Source organism: Rattus norvegicus, chromosome 6 (genome assembly GCF_021556685.1).
Source record: "Rattus norvegicus strain SHRSP/BbbUtx chromosome 6, alternate assembly SHRSP_T2T, whole genome shotgun sequence".
NCBI lineage: Eukaryota > Metazoa > Chordata > Mammalia > Rodentia > Muridae > Rattus > Rattus norvegicus.
Window position 1 is genome coordinate 143,314,306 of NC_141539.1, and position 19,247 is coordinate 143,333,552.

At 46.8% G+C, this 19,247-nt stretch overlaps 1 protein-coding gene and 1 long non-coding RNA gene across 11 annotated transcripts in view; both read left to right on the plus strand.

Moving 5' to 3' along the window:
* Positions 1-19,247, plus strand: part of Ptprn2 (protein tyrosine phosphatase, receptor type N2) — a 744,317-nt gene that overhangs the window by 79,763 nt on the left and 645,307 nt on the right.
* Positions 583-4,859, plus strand: LOC120093226 (uncharacterized). The gene is made up of 3 exons (XR_015622626.1): positions 583-692; positions 2,476-2,639; positions 4,026-4,859. It is a non-coding gene; the product is annotated as an uncharacterized LOC120093226 (long non-coding RNA).

The window sequence follows — 19,247 nt, forward strand, 5'->3', positions numbered from 1 at the left end:
ATGTTGACACAGAAACAGCTTTCACCTCAAAGAGAATAAGGGATAGTTTATTTTGGACTCAGCCATGAGCGACCACACCCCAAAAGCACAGATTCATGTTCTCGCTAACACCAGGTCACATCCCAATGGTAACACTTTCAGAACTGTTTTGTTACAAACTGTAACTTTTGTTTTATGTGTATGCCTGTTTGCCTGCATGGATGCCTGTGAAATACTTGTATGCCTGGTGCCCAGGACAGAAGGGGAATTTCTAGCCTGGGATTGGAGTTACAGATGGTTGTGGGCTGCCACATAGGTGCTGGGAATTGAACCCAGGTCCTCTGGAAGAACAACTAGTGCTCTTAACCACTGAACCATCTCTTCAGCTCACTGTTTAATGATGTTTTCATAGTAATGAAGAGAAGCATAAATCAAGATATTTATTATACTGATGAGACCACCAGGTGCGTTCGTCACAGCAAAGGGGGGGAGGAAGTCTGGGCTGCAGGCTTCCGATGCTGTCTCATGGCATCCTCAGTCTCTGGGTTGTGAAAGCCAGTGTTCTGATAGCATGTTTCAAGTTCCAAGAAGCCTTACCTAAAGGTTATAGAATGTGAAGTCATAACACACAGGTGGTCAAGGGGCTGAAGAGAGTTCAAGATAAGTTGTCATCAGGCCCTGGACCTGCCATATTCTCACCTCTCCAACCACAGGTGTTCTTAGCTTCGTTGTATCTGTAACAGGGGTTTGGCTGCCCCCATCCCTAAACCCCTTCCCTCGAGAACCTCAATTCATACTCACTAAAAAACAAAACACAGAACAGGACTGGGGGAGATGGTTTGGTGACATTAAGACAAGGGTTTAGATCTCCAGAACACATGTAACAGCTGGGCACAATAGATCTTTCCTGTAACCTCAGGGTGTGTGTGGTGCTAAGGGTGACAGAAGGATTCCAGGGGTTTTTTGGCTAGCCAGTCTAGCTGAAACCACAAGCTTCAAGCTCACTGAGAGACCTTGCCTCAAAACAAACAAACAGTGGACCTTTCACACATATGTATAGTACACATTCCTGCACACCCACACACCCACACACACTCACACACACATTCACAAAAACACATTCACACACTCCTACACATTCATGGACACGCACACACACTCACATACAGACACACACACTCACACACACACAAGTATACTCATACACACATACACCACACTCACACAATACACTCAGACTCACACAGACTCATATGCACAGGGTCACACACACAAAACACACACAGGAAGAACAAAGCAAAGTGTAGATGTGTAGATAAGAGTGAGTTCATTTAAGAAGCCCGTCCTAACATGGGAGATGTTGCCTCTGTTATTAGCATGGAAAGTTTGTTACATTTTTACAAGTTATGCTGTTACAGAGACAGGTTTTGTATTTTGTTCTCCCTTTAATCAAATTCTTGGTCCATTTTCAACAGAAGACATCTGAGGGATTTTAGCGGATGGTGGATGTATAAATCCCACCTGTTCTGGGCCTGGCAGGGTTCTGTGTCCCTGAGTCCATTCTCTTGCAGAAACCTTTTTGCACCTTTTCTTTGGCAGTCAACTTCAAGCTTGGTTCCTGCAAGTCTGTGGAGCAAACATTTTTTTTTTTCAAGAGAAAAGGGTAACATCAGACAGTAGAACGAAAGGCATGAGTATCTTTGCTTTGCATTCGGAATCTCCATCTGTTCCGCTAGGGCCCTAGCCCATTCTCAGCCTGAGATCACCATTATGCTACTGGACCTACAGTAAAGTGGGCATTCAGTAAGGTGTGTGACTGAAGGGAGCCCGCAGCTGGAAGATGGTCTGATGGCAGCTTCTGTTGGAAGAAACCTGGGAATTCTAGCTTTGTGTGTTTCAGTTGTTTGCTCAAACGCCAGTGTGCAGAATTTGGGGGCAGTGTGCCCTGAACCCTGCCAGCATAACTATTGAGTGCAGTTGCCAAAATCATGTTCCAGAATCACCCAAGAAAAGCTCAGGAGTGAGACCATTTGTGATCTCGAAAGCCACAGATCCTTGGCTGACAAAGGGCTTCCCCGAAGGTCCTATCCCTGTCCCTGAGAGTAGCAGACTTAGTTCATTCTGAGGAAGTGGCTACTGTGTCCTTGGAATCTGGAAACCCATCCTATTGTTGCCTTATAAACAGGTAGTAAGTAATCTCAATGCCACAGGGCTGCCACCATGATCTTCCCCCCCGACACCAGCACAGTGGTGGGGCCACATGGACAGTACCCAGAGTCAGCCTGGAAAAGCTGCCGCTCACCCCCCTGCACAGAGGGCGTAGCTGAGCCTTGCTACTTCGGGACTTAGAGGTTTCATGGCCTCCCGGGCTCCAGGCACCTTCTGATCACATAGGAGAGATTTGAATCCTGCTCTCAATCCTCTTCTCCAGCCGACTGTGCTTCTTCACAGCCTCTCAGCTGTCAAATTAAAATTTCTTACTGTTTTGTTTTTCAGTAAAACAGAATAGCCCCAGCCACATTTTGCGTAACCTGGTAAATTGCAGGATCACTCAACAGACCCAGTTATGGCTGATACATTTGAAAATGAAAAGAAACAGCTACTCCAGAGGCTCTACATCCCTGCCACCTCAAGAAGGCTGTAGAGAGAGCAGGAGCAAGGTAACCCTGCTCCGTCTGCCCGAGGACAAAATGGGCGGGCATGTCTCTTAATTGGGTACTCAGAGCCCATCTACTGCCTCTGAGGACTGACTTGACCACGTGTTTGGGTTACATCAAGTCTCCTCATAGACACCTCCAAGGTGAGAGACAGAGATCCTCAAGTCGGGTCCTGATCCCTCCAGATGAAGTTTGTACCTGATCTGTTCCATCTCAGACCTGTGTTCCTCCGCTGAGTGCCACAGCAGGCTACACGGAGAGATGAGTGAGGCAGGAACAGGTCGGCACAGACCCGGCTCTCCTCAGCTTCTTCCCTGTTCCAAGCAAATAGCTGCTGCCCTCAAAGAGTGCCCAGGGTGGCCCTAACTGCCTGTCCAGCAGCTGTTCCTTTTTATACATAGTATCAGTGTCCATAGAAGACTAGCTCTCCTTCAGGAAGAGGGGTAGAGCTTAGGTGAGAGATCTCTCTGGGTCTAGTGTCTCTCATAGCTCCTCAGGTATCTCCTGGACTAGGCAGCATGCAAAGCCCTAGGACCTTGGCACCGAGACAAGTTCGTGTAGTGTAGCAAATTGCAAGCGTCAGAGCGCAAGTTGCTCTTTAAGATAAAGTATGGGCACTGAGCTCTGTTTGTTAACCTGCAGGGCCCTGGTTTTAAGAGTTGCTTGAGTTTGTAACAAAATAACCTGTCAAAAGCAACATAAAGGGGGAGTTTATTTTGGCTCAGAGCTTGAGGACACACCCTACTGTGGTAGAGAGTGTAGTGGAGAGCCACAGTGGAAGTAGGAATGGGGGCTGACTGGGCACCCTGTGGCCCGAGTCAGGAAAGCAGAGGAGGCAATGCCAGTGCTCCAGTGCTTTCTCCCTTTTCTCTCAGTCTGGGACCGCAGCCCATGGGAGAGTCCCACCCACATTCAGGATGAGTCTTCCTTCCTCCCTCGGTAAAACTCCCTGGAAACCCTCCCATGTCCCGAGGTATGTTTCCACTGAAATTCTAAATGCAGTGCAGCCTTACAAAAGTGTAGCCAGTAAGTACAGTTATGATCATGGTGGCCAGTGAAACAGTTGTTCATGCTGGAGAGCACTGCGTTAGGGACTCCCCGGGCATTTTGTAGTCTAGCTCACTCAGTGTCAGACGCTATAATAGAGGAGAAGAGTGCTAATAGAAGAGCGCTATTAACCACATCCTCATCCCCACAAAGGCGAATCTTGAGGATGGCACTCCTTGTCCTCAGGTTACTCTTAGGGGTGGGGGTTGGAAGGGTGCCAGCACAATAGAACTCAGTCCTGGCCTTGGCCAACGCCTTTTCCCCTGCTGTTGGAGCTTTGAGTAGATCACACCGTGACACACTCATTTTGGTAGTAACTTTGGTCTCCATCTTCCCCTGTAGGTATCATGCAGAGCCCTGTCCTTTCTGGTTCCTTCCCTGCCGTGTGTTCTCAGATGAGAAGGCCTGAGGACAGTCTGAAACCACGGTCATCTGGAAGCTACCAGGGCATAGCAGAAAAGCTTCTGGGGATGGGCAGACTTTCCACCCTCATCAGAAAGACCTTGTCTGCAGAGAGCCAGCAGTGAGGAGACACTGGGGCCTGGGCACGTATCTACCCCATAGCAGGGTGTCTGGTCTATTCTCAGCCAAGTCAGTGGCAGGTCTGTAAATGTACCAGTAGATGCTTTTTGAAGGGCTGGTGTCTGACAGAAACAGGTGACCTACCCCACTCCAGACTTAGGCCCTTGTCCAGGTGCTACTGTCTTCTTGGAGCCATTCTGCCCACCTGGCTCTTAGCAGCCACCACCTCTTTCCCTGCCCAGGATGTAGTCAGGCACTTCTGTTTGTCTCTGACTGTCTGAGCAGTTAGTATTGGCTGAGGTGCACAGAGCAACCCGCCTAGAACTGCTTATTTTCTGCCCTCAGAAAGGCTTTTGTGCAGGGGCAGAGCCTCAAGTCTGTTCCCAGGCACGCGGAGGTACATGCATGTAGAATATGTTATGGGATTTCAGAGATTTCTGCAAGTCTGTCACCTCTATAGTGAATCTGGCATCCTACGTAAGGTGGCTTCTTGGTATTCTCTTACTAGCAGGAGAAGGAAGCAAGGGCTGACTTTATAAAAAGAAAATGTCGGTCATCAATATATTCTCCCTCAGGTTTATCATGGACAACTTAAAAGCAAACTATGCAAATGTGTCTGTGCTCTCATTCAAAAGGAAACTGTTTGCTGTGTGCACTGGTGGACTGTCTTTTGTGCACATGACTGTTTTGTGCAGCATGGATGTTAGGCACCACGTCTTGGGATGTGTTGTTACAGATCCTGGTGCACTCACTGGTCCCTGTGCTGCCCTCCCCAGCAGAAGCCTGAAGAGCCCAGGTGTGAGACATAAAGATTACAGTAGCACTGGTGTGACCACCAGCCTGTTCCACTCCTAAATTCCAATTAATCAAACCCAAAAAGGGATGGAAATTAATTACCGAATTAAGCCATGTGAAGCTAAGTCTAATTTGGCATATTAACTGGAAAAGCTCTTTAATTCTGAGCCTCGGCGTTAGTTATTGCCTTGATGTGAATCGTGGTAGATTCAGCTCGTTTTAAAACACCCATGCCTCATCCCGCGTGCTCCGGTGGTGAGGACGGCCTGGGCCACTGGGTTCTGGAGACTCTGTGTGTCCCTCCTCTCTCAAGGATGTCTTGTCAGGAGCTTTCTGGGTGCGGGAGAATGGGGGAGAAGTAGAGGGAACGGGGCCAAGTTCACACCCCCTCTGCTCTTCCTCATCAGTATTTATAGTTCCATGCCGAGGAAGCCATGCTGCACAGTGGCATGCTCTATGATTCTCCAGGGTGGTTGGCGGCATCACCACAGAGTGAAACAGATTGCCCTACAGAAGCAGGGTTGCACTCTCTGGTGCCTGCCAGGCTGCCCAGACTACTGTCAGCATGCACCATTCACAGAGCACATACACACCTCACCTCCCGGCAAATCCTGTGCCGTGTGTGCTTCCTTGTACATTCTGGGATGGCTGTTGGTGGGTTGTGAGCAGTGGAGGGCAATGCCTTTGGTGTTGGCACGGTTGTGACACAGTGACCTCACTGGGGTGGCTTTGTGACAAAATGACACAGGCCAGAGAGATGGTTCTAAAAGGAGGCTCATCCAGGCTCTACATGCTGCCTAGGTCTTAGGGATTCAAGATCTTCCCTAAGCTGGGTATTATGGACAGGACTCTGAGCTCCAGGCGTCTGTGCAATGTGGCCTTGGTTGGTGTCCGATTCTCAAAACTCTTCCGTTGACTGTCTTACCAACACCGTTTCAGATGGTACTGGAGTTTTGTAGGCTCAGTTCCCAGAAACACAACCACATGGTACATGCATTCAGCTTGGATTTTCACATCGCTGTTGCTACTTGTAATAGAATTCACACTACACAGCTTTTTGCATCTCATACCCTGAAGAAGGCAGAGAAATTGTCAGGAGAGACATGCAATTGACTTTGACCAACCGGACGTGGCTGTAGATGTATTTGGGAGGAGAGATTCTCAATTGTGGAATTGCCTCTGTCAGATGGCCTCTGGGCATGTCTGTGTGACACAATCTTGACTGCTAATTGATGTAGGAAGGCCACGTCTGTTGTGGGTAGTGTCATCCCTTCCTTGGCAGGTGGCCTCTGCTGTGCAAGAAAGGTAGCTGAGCAGGCGAGGGAGACTGAGCCAGTGAACAGCATTCCTCCATCGCTTCTGTTCTACACTCCTGCCTTGGCTTCCCCCCATGATGGCCTGCATCCTATGAGACTTATAAACTCTTTCCTTGCCCAAGCTGTTTTTGGGTGGACCATTTAAACACAGCAACCAGAAGCAAACTAAGGCAGAGTTGGAATATTGCTAAGAAAAGCATAGCTGTGTTGCTTCATGGAAGGACTGTGGAAGCATTTTGGACTTTGGGCTTGGAAAAATATTGGGTGCTTAGAACTTAATGAGGTATTTATGGGAGCTTGTAAGATAAAATGCTGAGAAAAAACAAGCCACTTCATGCATATGAACCCCCCCAGCCATCCCCGTGCCACCCTCAGAGTGTGGGATGACAAGCTGCCTTATGAAGGTTCAGAGTCCAAAAGTCTCTCAAAGGCTCTTTCAAGTGTCCGTGTGACATTTTGTATTAGGGACCTGAGAAAGAGAAACCAGTGCTTCACTGAGACAATGGACACTGGTTAGCTGGGGCTGAAGGATCAGCTGTGGTTAGTAAGAGACCAGTACCCATCAGGTAAGATCTTCTGGGAAGTGTTTCCTCAGGGTCAGCACATAAAACGTGTGGTCTGTTTCGGACAATGAGAAGGCTGCACATCAGGCTGATAGCAGTATGTGTAAGAGTCTCCCACGTGGGTTGGTTTTGAAGTCACGAAGGTGTTGTGAGGGCCAGGTGAGGTTTGGTACCGTGTGGCAGACTTGGAATTTCACTGAAGAGGGGCCAGGAGAGGACATCAGTGAGAGAACAGCCTCAGTGGTAGTACAAACCCCAAGGTTGAAGGGGTCATGGGGAAAGCTGAAGTCTGGCAAAATGTGATGGAGTCAACATCCTTAAAGAAGCCAGGAGAGGCCATTGGAGATGGTGTAGCCTTGGTGGGGGTGGAGACTCCAGAATGTTGGAGATGCAGGATGGTGTGTGGGCTGACCACCACAGCAGCAGGTGTGTAGTAAAGTCACCTTGAGCCTACAAAATAAGTTGTGTGTGTGTGCACGCATGTATGTGTGTGCATGTGTATGTGTGTGTGCTGTGTGTGCATGTGTGTATGGTTGTGTATATGTGTGTGTGTGCGCACGTGTGTGTATGTATGTATGTGTGTTGTGTGATGTGTGTATGTGGGTATGGATGTGTATGTGTATGTGTGTTGTGTGCAGTGTGTATGCATGTGTATGTATGTGTTGTATGCATGTGTATGTATGTGTTGTGTGCATGTGTGTGTATGTGTGTAAGGATGTATGTGTGTGTGTGCCTATGTGTTGTGTGTGTGTGTGTGTGTGTGTGTGTGTGTGTGTGTGTGTTGTGGATGGCAGAGCCTGAGAAGAGGGACAGCCCAATCCCTTTGGAGCCCAGAAGGTCATTAGCGAGTCTGAGTGCCTTTGATGAAGGTAACTGAGCAAGCCAAGGAGAGCCAGCCAGTAAGCAATATTTCATTCCGTCATGGCTTCTGCCTCAAGCTCCTGTCTTGGCTCCCTCTGAAGATGGACTGGAACCTTCAAGTCAGATAAATCCTGTTCTCCCCTGAGCTGTTCTTTCACAGAGGTACAAAACCAGACAGGATGGGGCGAGCCGAGATAGGCACGCAAGCACTCATTTCTCTCTGCTCCTGACTGTGGTTGTGATGTGAGTACCTAGAAGCTCCTTCCTCCATGGCTCGCCTGTCAGGAGAGACTGCAACCTGAAATTGTGAGCTACGATAAATGCCCTTTCCTCTACGTCACTTATTGGCAGGCTATTTTATCATAGCAACAGGAAAGAAATCAGGAGGTAAGAATAAGCAAATTAGGAATAAGTCTTAAGATTCCCTAAGAAGTACAGGGCAGCCTAGAGAGATAAGCCCACATGTGGTAAAGAGTGACCCAAAAATGGAGTCAGCATGCAGGTAACTGGACCTGGGTAAGCTATGCTCTTAGGAGCAGAGGAGAATTATGGGAGGGATGGAGGCCTGGGAAAAATTCCTGCCCAGTACAATTGCCATGGAGACTATTGACTGAATGTACAGGCGGAGTGTACACTATCTGAGGTCTTTTCTTTAATTAATTATTTTATTTATTTACTCTATCCAAGGTCTTTTCCTTACAGATGCTTTGCTTAGTGAGACCCTGTTCTGGTGAGCTTCCTTAGTTTCTACAGGATGCGTAAGCAAGAAATAAAACACTCTGGAGGTTTACTTGCGCTGTCTGTCCGCTGTGGTCTCACCCAGAAACTGCTCTGATGAAGGAAATGGCCATCCTAATATGAGGTTAAGCTGTGTAACCTTAAATGAGGAGGGAGCTGGTGTCCTCACTGACATTTGCAGAGGACTTTGCATGGCCATACATGGGTCACAGTTCAAGACTGTCCTGAACCTCTGTGGCCCAGGATCTCCCTGCTTGCCTCAATGGGATATGGAGAGGAAGTGCTTCCACTCCCTGACTTCCAGGCCTGAGAAGTTTGAGAAGCTGTCACATAACTTCACCAACCCTTTTCCTTTCACCTCAGTCCTGAGAGCTTTGCAAGGGTAGGTTTCAAGAGGCACAAGATGGTTGGGATCCCACTGCATACCACCCTGTCATCCGGGCTTCTGTGAGTTTCTCAATTTCCCCTCAAAGTTTGACAAAGCCCGGATGTCCTAACCTCCCCACATTCCTTAGGGAATGTCACCTGCTCTATGTTGGCAGGACCTTCAAGAGGATGTGGCTCTCAGTGCTAGGCTGCCCCCTGCTCCAGGTGCTGGCTGGATGCATACATGGGCGTTTTCTGTCATACATTTTCCATTTTGGCTCTAGTTTCTGGATGAATTTACCCATATGTCAAATCAGCTCCAAAACCACCAGTTTTAAGCATGAGGAGATTAGGAGCTATGTAACCACAGAGAAAACTCATTTGCGTGCCTCCCCAGCTTTACCTCAAGCTCCCCCAGAGGCAGGCTCACTCCGATTGTTGCTACTCACAGCCATCCTTTCTCAAGGGATGGTCAGTTACCTGACAGCAGGCTCTCTATGGTCCTTCCAGGGTTCTGAGTTGTAAATCTTCCCATGTATCTGATTTCCAGCCATGGTAGCTGTGGTCACAGGAGCTGGAGGGGAGGAGTGTGGACAGGCAGCTCCTGGACCCAGCTCACAGTGTGGACAGTTCTTAGCATCTTCAGATGTGTAACACGTATCTGTGAGACATTTATCTGTTTCTGCATGAGAGTTGAATCAGTTTTCCCACAAAATAGCACATTTAGGAGTGTCTATAGATCTGTGTATCTTCTCTCTACAGTTAAGTTTTGATATGATTAATGACTAGTTGTATATGGTCTGCCCTATGGGATTGTGCAAGAGAAGAGAACAGGGCTAAGAGTCATCCCCCATGGCTGTCTACCTCAATCTACCTGGCCACTTTCTGCCGAGTCTGGCCTCATTTGTCTGAGTTTGACACCTATCTGGATGCTATCAAGGACATCCTGTTATAAGGTACCAGGCCTGGGTAGCACAAATTAAACAGATTGGCCATCGGGAAAGGTACCTGAGGGTCATCCTAGAGTAGTTCTAGCTTTACAAGTTTTTGGCTTTTGAATGCACAAAACCTTTCTTTTTTTGTTTAAAAAAATAACAAGATGTTCATAGTCAACTTGTTTTTCAAAAATTAATACTTAAGGTGTGTACACCACTGGTGACTATTATATCGGTGAGCATTCTTTTGAACTAAGTTTAAATTTTTAATGAGTACACTTCAGGGCCATCTAGACCTCCTAACTCTTCTCAGGACCAGTGTCCCAAAATGTGTTTTGCAGTTTATAAAGCCCCTGTTGCCAGGGAGTAGGGAAACCTTTTCTCCATTCCTCCTGGAGCCTGGTTGCCATGGAGATGGTGCTAGATTACAGAGGAAGGAGGGGCAGGCAGTGCACACTTAGTCTCTCTGATTTTCAGTCTTCCTCCAGGGATGAGGCCCTGGAGGCGTGACAGGCTGAGCTAGTGCCTCTGTGGGTACTTGTTTCACCTAAATCCCACCCAGGGCTCTGCTGTAGACACACCTTGACAACGCAGGTCTTTGTAGGAGGCTTTGTGTAGTGCGAGAAGTGGCTTGCTGCTCTTAAGAAGAACGTTTTGTTTTTGTCGGTGGTATTGTCACTTCTTGAGCCTCTCTTCCATAGGATTATGAGTTATGCTTGCTGCAATACTAGAAAAATCTGTTAAGTCCTTACGTAATTTTGATTCATTTTGCTAAGGGCACTGGAAATGGGTCCCTGAGATCACCTAGCTGTTGATCTTTTCATCCATGACCAAAAGACTCAATGATTAATGAGTATTGATGATGTCATAGTTCAGAGCCTCTGCTATTAAAGCAGAGCATTACAGTACATGTAGGGACTGAGGATTCTGCTTAACAGTCTCCTCTGGGCATGTGATTGTTCAGCCTGTGAAGGTCTGGCCAGTGTGTGACAGCTGGCTCTCTGCAGGGTTGCTATAGCCATCCCAATTTAACAGTATGAATCTTCCCACGTGGGTGACTTCTAGCCACAGTATGACCTCATAGCAGCTGGGGAAGAGGAGTGTACACAGACAGCCTCTGGGCCCAGCACATGCTGTGACTGAGCCGTGGGCATCTCAGATGTGTAGGTACTGTCCGAGGGACATCTGTCTATGGCACCTTTGGAAGTATAGTTCTAAGGGAAGTGGCATTTGTGAACTGTAAGTCAATAGGGGGAGGGTGGTCTATGTGGCACTGCCATCTGTGTATCAGTCACTCCGAGTTGCTGGCTGAGAGGGTGAGAGCAGGGGTTAAGGTGGAACCTGTTTTAGATTGGCCTTGGTCCCGTGTTCCTGGGCTACTCCACAGCTGTCCTAGTACACAACATAGACTATAAGGGTTGATAGGCATCAATCTTATGTGTTCACTGGGTTTTAATATGTATTATTGTTTAGATTCTGTTATATCGTGAGCTGTGCAGGGTAGGCACGGTCCTTATTTACCAGAGAGCAAACTTTACCTCTTAGATGTTCGTAGTTAGTAAGACACTGGCAGAACCCTAACCCAGACACAAATGATAAGGGATCTTCTGCTTCTTCCTCTGACTAAACTCCCTGCTAGCTTTGCAAAGGTCATAGGGGATTAATGTATGAAAATGTACATGTGTGAGAGTGCATGTGTATGTGTGCATGCATGTGTATGTGTACATGTATGTGTGCATGCGTGGGCGTATGTGTACATGCATGTGTGTGTATGTGTGCATGTATGTGTGTGTGTCTGTGCATGTTTGTGAAAAATCACAGCAACCTTTACTCTTTTCTTCTGCATTAGTTATGATGTGGCAGAAAGGAGATGATTATTTACATGTTCTGAATTAGTTGCTTTCCTGTTGCGGCAACAGAATATCTGACAAAACAAGTTAAGGAAGGAAGAGGTAGTTTTGACTTAGGGTGAGGATGCACCGTCCACCATGGTAGAGAAGCTGTGGCTGCAGGAGCTTGGTCAGTCAAAAAGAAGTGATGAGTTATTTTGCTTAGCTTTTCTTTTTGCTTTTTATTCAGTCCAAGAATGGTACTGTCCACATTTAGGGCAGATATTCCCAGATCAAATCTAGAAACTTCTTTAAAAGTTGTGGCCAGAGATTGTTTTCAAAAATGATTATAAACCACATCAAGTTAGCAATCAGGATTGACTACACAAACTCCTTTTGTGCTTACAAGAAGAGTGACAACACACACACACACACATGCACACACACATGTACATACACACACATGAATGTACACACAAAATGCATGCACACATGCATGTACTGATTTACACACACATCCTCATGCCCAGATACATACATATGCACAAAAACACATGTGCACAGGCATACATAAACACATGCACATATACATGCATGCATTGATGTGCACCTTCACATGCACATACACACACATGCACTCATGCACATGCACACAAGCACAGGTACATTCCCATATACCTCTTCACATGGATGCATATGCATACACACATGCACACAGGCACATTCACATACACCTCTGCACATGCATGATGCACATGTACACATGTACTATCTCCAAGAACAACTGCTGCAGACAGGAATGCAGCAAATTAAAGTGTCTTGTGAGTGTCGTGCGTTATCCTTTTCTCTTGAAAAATGAGTTTGAACAGGTGGAGTGAGTCAGTCCTGACACCTTCGAGGCAGAGAGATCAGCTCACTCAATTGGGAAGTGTTCTTGTTGCTTTAATATTCAGGAGTAAGAGAAATAATTTGTGCTGTGGCAGGTGGGTTGGCCCACTCCCTCACCTCCTTATTCACTTGGCTCAATATCAGTTGTGTGGACCTTGACACACTGGGTGAGTTCTTCCTCACACTCACACTGTTGTCAGTTGTCAGGAGGGGGCAGGGTGTTTTACTTTTTTGCTTTTTTCTTTTCCTTACAGAAGAAGCAAAACCGATTTTTGTTAGCATAAAACTGATAGTTCAAAGAAGGAGGGAGATGCTGTTGCCTTGAGCATAGAGGACATCGAAACTTTGGCAGTGGTTCCTGGCTCCTCAAACCCCAAGGTGCCTGAGCAAATTTCTCCTGGGCCCCATCTGGGCCCCATCTGGGCATGCAGGCGTCGGATTGTCAAGGGTCAAGTCCCTCGTTTTCGGAGCAGTGTTAAATGGTGAAAGAGTTGGAGGAGCAGGGAATGAATGGAAGTGTCCTAACAGCATTGTCTCCAGGACAAAGTCCAAACAGACTCACCGAGTCTGATGAGGACCAGGGTTTAGGTCTTTCTATGCTGACAGAGACCCTTTCCATGCACACTCAGCGTCCCCAGGGTATTTGTAGGGCTAGGTCTCCCATCTGTGAGTGACCCCCATGGGAGAACCAGTGTCTCCTTCCTGTCCACCTGGCAAGCTGCCTCATCCAATTTCTTACGATTGTGTGTGGCACAGGCTGCCCTGGTGTTTCAGCACATTTACGCCACAACGTGCTTCAGTTAGTAACAACTAGGGTTGGGTCGAGCTTGCCTACCTTGCGTTACCACTGCCATTCCCTCCTTCACGTAAGTTTGCCCCGTTTGTTGCTAGGGGCGATCCATTGGTGAGGAGGCCGAGGATTGAGTTATGCACGTAGGCTTCTCACACTGGCTCCTCTGATTTTTCAGAGGTGAGGAGGGCAGCCTGTGTGGTACGTTCTCCCCAGTTCCCTAAGATTCTAAAAGCGTCGAAATGTGAAAAATAAAAACAACTAAAAAGCAGCTTATCCCATGCGCCATTCTTGGAGTGTGTAGCCGCCATTTCCGGGGGTCCCTTCTAGTCTAAGTTCCTCAGCCAGAAAGAGTGAAGTTTATGGTGTTTCCCCCTGCTTGTCGACACAGAAGGCTAGTCATCGCATTTTAATATAACCTATGGGCAGATGGAATTCTTTCATTTCTGCTTTGTTATTTTCCCAGAGCCCATTATGATGTTGGTAGGGGAACCCAGATCACAACTCTTCATGCCTTTCTCTGTCTGCTCTTGGCTTCATCGGTGATCTGGGAGGCTTTGCTGCTGTTCTCGTGTGTTTGAGGGGAATAGGGATTTGCTCAAACGATGTCAAAAGCAGGATACTCTACTGCCGTGGAGGATGTGTCAACTCACGCTTGTTTTGCTATTCTTAAAAACAAAAAACAAACAAACAAAAAAAATCCCAAACACGGTCAATACAACTAGACCCCAAATCATGCAGTTTTAAGTCTGTTCCTTGTGGAACACCAGGCTCGTTTTATAAACTGCACCCCTGGTGTGTGTGTGTGTGTGTGTGTGTGTGTGTGTGTGCGTGCGCGTGCGTGCATCTGTGTGTGTGTGTGTCTGTGTGTGTGTGCGCGTGTGTGTGTGTGTGTGTGTGTGTGTGTGTGTGTGTGTGTGTGTACACCTGGGCATGTGGTTGTGATCTTTAGACCCAAATACAGGGGGCTGGAAGTCAGGAACATGAGGACAAGTAAGCGCTGCGTCCACCCTTCAATAAGAAGTCGTTTCTTCTATTCCTGTAGAATGGAGCCTTGGTTGCCCACTAGAAATATGTGTCAGCTTTCAGAAAACAGAAGCCTGGGCTCCAGTGGGCACAATGAAATCAGCATCTCTAGGGTGAGCACAGCTATGACCTTTCCTTTCCTACTTTTTGTAAGATCCCAAAGGAGCCGAGAACTGTCAGGTCAGATGTTCTCTACGAAGCCTTCTTACTGTAAAAAATCCCATGATCTATGCTAAGCCGCCACCATGCTTTATGCAGAGGAGCCTCAAGCACAGACAGCAGGCGTGAGCTCTCGCTATTGCTTCTATGGTTTTTAGCATGCACATCATTAGCATGGATGGTATTCCTCTGTGGATATGCAAATCAATGCAAATGAGCACTTTACCACTGAAGACTTTGCAGATCGAAATGCAAAACTGATTTAGATAAATAACCCTATTTATTCTATGTTTCGTTATTAAGAATATTAGCCAAAATATAGGAAGACTATAAAGATGCTCCAAATTATTACAATTGTTTTATGACACCTTAGCATGTTTTGGAGATTTCATATGCATTATTTTGGAGCCATTTGAGGAGAAATTCAGGATAGATCTGGACGGGACGGAGTAGGAAGGTGGTGTTTCTCCAACAGAATTAAGTGGTGGGTTAATTCAGTGTCTAAATGTAACAAGAAGGGAGGCCCAGGTAGGTTAGGAGCTGTTCACAACCACATAGCTAGTTAGATGGGTTCCGGACTTGCATGCACGTAGTCTGGCTTTGATCTGTAACCTCAGCTACCCTCTTTACATACCTGTGGTCTCCCAAGAGAGCTGTTTAACGTTTCTTAAACTCAACTTCGTTTTCTCTAAACTGACGATAATACCGTTGATCTGATAGTTGGTGATCGTGGTGTAAAGGCTGTAGTAGAAGTCAGCATACAGATGGAATTCACCAAATGCCATGGGAGTTGTGATGGTGACAAGGATGATGGTGTGATACCGAGGAATGGGACCAGGGGTGATGACACTGGCAATGGTGGTTATGATGGCAACTACGATGACGATGGTGATGGTGATGGCGATGATGACGATGGTGATGGTGATGGCGATGTGATGGTGATGATGATGAGTTATGGTTATGATAGTGATACTGATGGCAGTGACAGCAATAATACTGGCGATGGTGGTTATGATGGCAACCATGATGATGATGGTGGTGGTGGTGGTGGTGGTGGTGGTGGTGGTAGTGACAGTTATGGTTATAATATTGATAGTGATGGCAGTGACAGCAATTATAGTGAATGAATGATGAAGAGGAAGGTAATGATGGTGGTGATGGTGACAAATCTATGGTCAACAATGGCAATAGAAATGCAGCCGGTGATGATGATAGTGATGATAACGGCGATGATTTCAGTGACCAAGATAACATTGATGGTGGTGAATAATGACAATAGCCATTGTGACATTGATGATGACCACACTGGTGATGGTGATGGTGATGGTGATGGTGACGGCGGTGATGTGATGGTGAGGACGGTGATATGATGGTAACGGCGGTGATGATTGCAATTGTGAGAATGTTGTTGATGAAATTGAATTCTTGTTAATGATGACGGTGCTGATAGGAGTAGGAGTGAAGAAATGGAACCTGGAGCTAGGGGATCATGGCCCATTTCACCTCTTAAACCACTGCTTTCATTCTTTCATAGTATAAGACTAGGTCTGTTTAATATTAGTGAGATAGCTAGATCCACAGAGGAAGCTTGGAAAACTATGGTGCTCCAGATCCTCTTCTAGACAGACCACTCTCAAATGTGCATCAGAACCCGTGATATCAAAACCCATTAGATCTAATAGCTCGTGATTATAACTCCATTGTCCAGATGAGCACTGTAGATAGGACTATTCTCCAGAGCTCAGTGAAGTTGACAACATACCAGTGTGTTGGACTGCAGTAACCACCCCTGTTGCTGATAGTTTTTTCAGTTAATCTGAGATGCACGCAGATTTGCCACATGGGACCCAAGTATCGACCTTAAACTCATCCTTCAGTTTCTGGGTCTGGTGTTAGTTGTAGGCACCTCAGAGTCACTTGGCTGGGTGCTGGTGATCTTCCTGGTGCTTGAAAGCATTCTCAGGTCATGTGTATGGATTTTACTTATAAGAAACACAGGCCTGAACAGAAAGGACACTTTTTTTCTGAGGATTTTCTGTTTTCAAATCTGCTCTCAGAAGTAATCCAGGAGCCACGCTCTGTTCTCGTACATTTTTAGCCAGTTTTACAGACAGAAGGTGGGTGAAGCATTTCTTTTATCAATGTCGATTACAATTCACTAAGCGAAATTTGAGAATTAGATTGCACATGGACTGCCCCTAGGAACCAGTTATGACAGAACCAGATGTTCTCAGCCAACTCTATCACTATGACTGTATGCCCGTTGACTTGCAGATTTCCATTGACCAACAGTTACATTCATGATGATCTTCTGTTTGAGGAGGAGATGGCCTCACAGGAGAGTGGTTTGGACTAGTGGTCTTGAATGAGAGTCCTGTCTTGGTCATTAGAGGAAGTTACCTGCCTCTGGAGGGGACAACCAGGCAGCTCAAACGTCATCTCATTTAAGCCTTTAACTTCAAAGCTCTGCTATTCTTTATATGACATTTGTACCTAGCTCTTGGAGGATGCTGTGAGAAAGGGATGCTAACTAAGGCAGTGGGGATGAGGAGTGTTCATAGTAGCAAATGGATTGAAAAGGCAGAGCTGGCCTCCTCTCCAGTGACATTCCTACCATAGGAAGAGGCTGTATATTTTTGTCCTATGCTTGCTGTTCCCTGTATTCACGTGTTTGCGTGATCCTGCCTGAATGCATTTGTGTGCATACCATAGTCTCCTTAAGCAAGTCATACTATTGTCAGGGATTTTGGCTGTCCTCCTTGTCAGTTAATAAGAGTTTGGGGGGTAAGACTAGGCACTGACATTTCTTGGACCTATAACTGTTTCCATAAGCAGCCTGGTGAGTATCATGAACTGAGGTCTTACAGTCTCTGGGATGGATCAGGATTATGTGCAGCCTCAGGGACTAACCCATTTTCCTGTGTCCTTCTATGTGTTAGACCTATTAAGAACTACCGTGTGTGGGGTTGTGGGACACATTCGCTGTGGTGTTGGGGCAGAAAGGGAGGAGGAAGTACATACACTGCAGTGTGGTGGCTGTGAGACTCCACTGAAGAGATAGTTGGTAGTTTGTTGTGCCGTCCATAGAAGGTAGGATTACCTTAAACCCTGGCATAAAGAGGTCTGCAAGGTGGAAAGAAGACATAGAATTCTCTTCCCTAGGAGTGCTTTCATCTCACTTTCAACAACGTCTTCAAACTCCAAGCTTTTAAAATGGAAGAAAAAGACAAAACGATCCATCCATGGAGACTCCCAGGGGAAGCAGCAAACATGGACAGAGATGGCTGCTCAGATGTAGGTGCGATGCCTAGCCTAGTAAAGAAGTTCAAGACATGAAGGTGGCTCTAGATGAGGCTCAGCATCCCCAGGACGCAGATCGCAGGCTTGAGACCACCATCTTTTTTCTTCCTTCCTTCCTTCCTTCCTTCCTTCCTTCCTTCCTTCCTTCCTTCCTTTCTTTCTTTAGATCTATTTTTTAATTTTATGTATATGAGTACACTGTCACTTTCTTCAGACACACCAGAAGAGGGCATTGGATCCCACTACAGATGGTTGTGAGCCACCATGTGGTTGCTGGGATTTGAACTCAGGACCTCTGGAAGAGCAGTCAATGCTCTTAACCACTGAGCCATCTCTCCAGCCCCCAGCTTTTGTTCCTAAGGTGACCAGGTTTACCTGAGCTGAGCTGCCTGGAGAGGAATTCAGTGAAATCAGCCTTACATTCTCAGATATTTCATGAGGTCATGATCTTTGCAGTAGCTTCCTTTCTTCCTGTTTTGGTCCTACCCTCTGTGGACTTGATAGAGATCTGTCGAGCCACCTTAGTCACCTGGGCCTTTCTCCCCTAGGACCATTAGGTAGGCCTATGTCAGGTGAGAGGAACCTAGGGCTTCAGCAGAAGGAAACACAACCAGGATGAGCTAGCTGCTGAGGATGGGTGTTGAACGGAGCCACATGTCACCGGAGGGCAGGCTGAAGACCCAGCCCCTCATTTCCGCACGTGGAGGATGACTTCACCACATAGGTAGTAGAAGGTGGACCCTGGCCCACAGGAAGCTGATTACTCAGTGGAATCCTCCCAAGTCCTGCTGACACACAGTCTGTGTGGTCTCCCTTTCTATGCTTCTCTGGACCTGGTAGAGTGAGGTGGCAACCCCAGATATGTCCTGATAAATGCCTTCCCAAAAACAAACCTGAAAAGGGCTTAAAAATATACGTCCATCCTCAGAACATTGCCTGCTAGACATAAGAAGAGCCATTCTTGGTTATGTAACTTGATGTGGAGGCCCAAACACAGCACCCCTGGACTTAAGGTATCCCATGACAATTCCTCTTGTGACAATTTGATCTCGTCTCCATGTATTTCCTTGACAGTGTGAGTGGAGCGGGAGCAGCTGGATGTTTGCAATGGCCATCCAGTCAATTAAATGGGAAAATCACACAGATATGCCTCTTTGGTACAGGTAGATAAATAGGGCAGATAGATTAATAATTACTAAAAAACAAACTCGGTGTGTGTGTGTGTGTGTGTGTGTGTGTGTGTGTGTGTGTGTGTGCGCGCGTGCGCGCGTGTGTGCATATGCCTGTCATCCCAGATATCATGGGGTAAGGGCAGGAAGATCAGAGTTTGAGTTTATCCCCAACTACAAGGCCAGCCTGGCCTGTGCTCAAGATTTTAGCAATTCCTTTAACATTATTTTTTTTCCTTAAATAAGAAAAGCTTGAGTGTCTCCTTTGTCTGTATCCACTGTGAACAGGTGCCTTCCGCTGCATGTG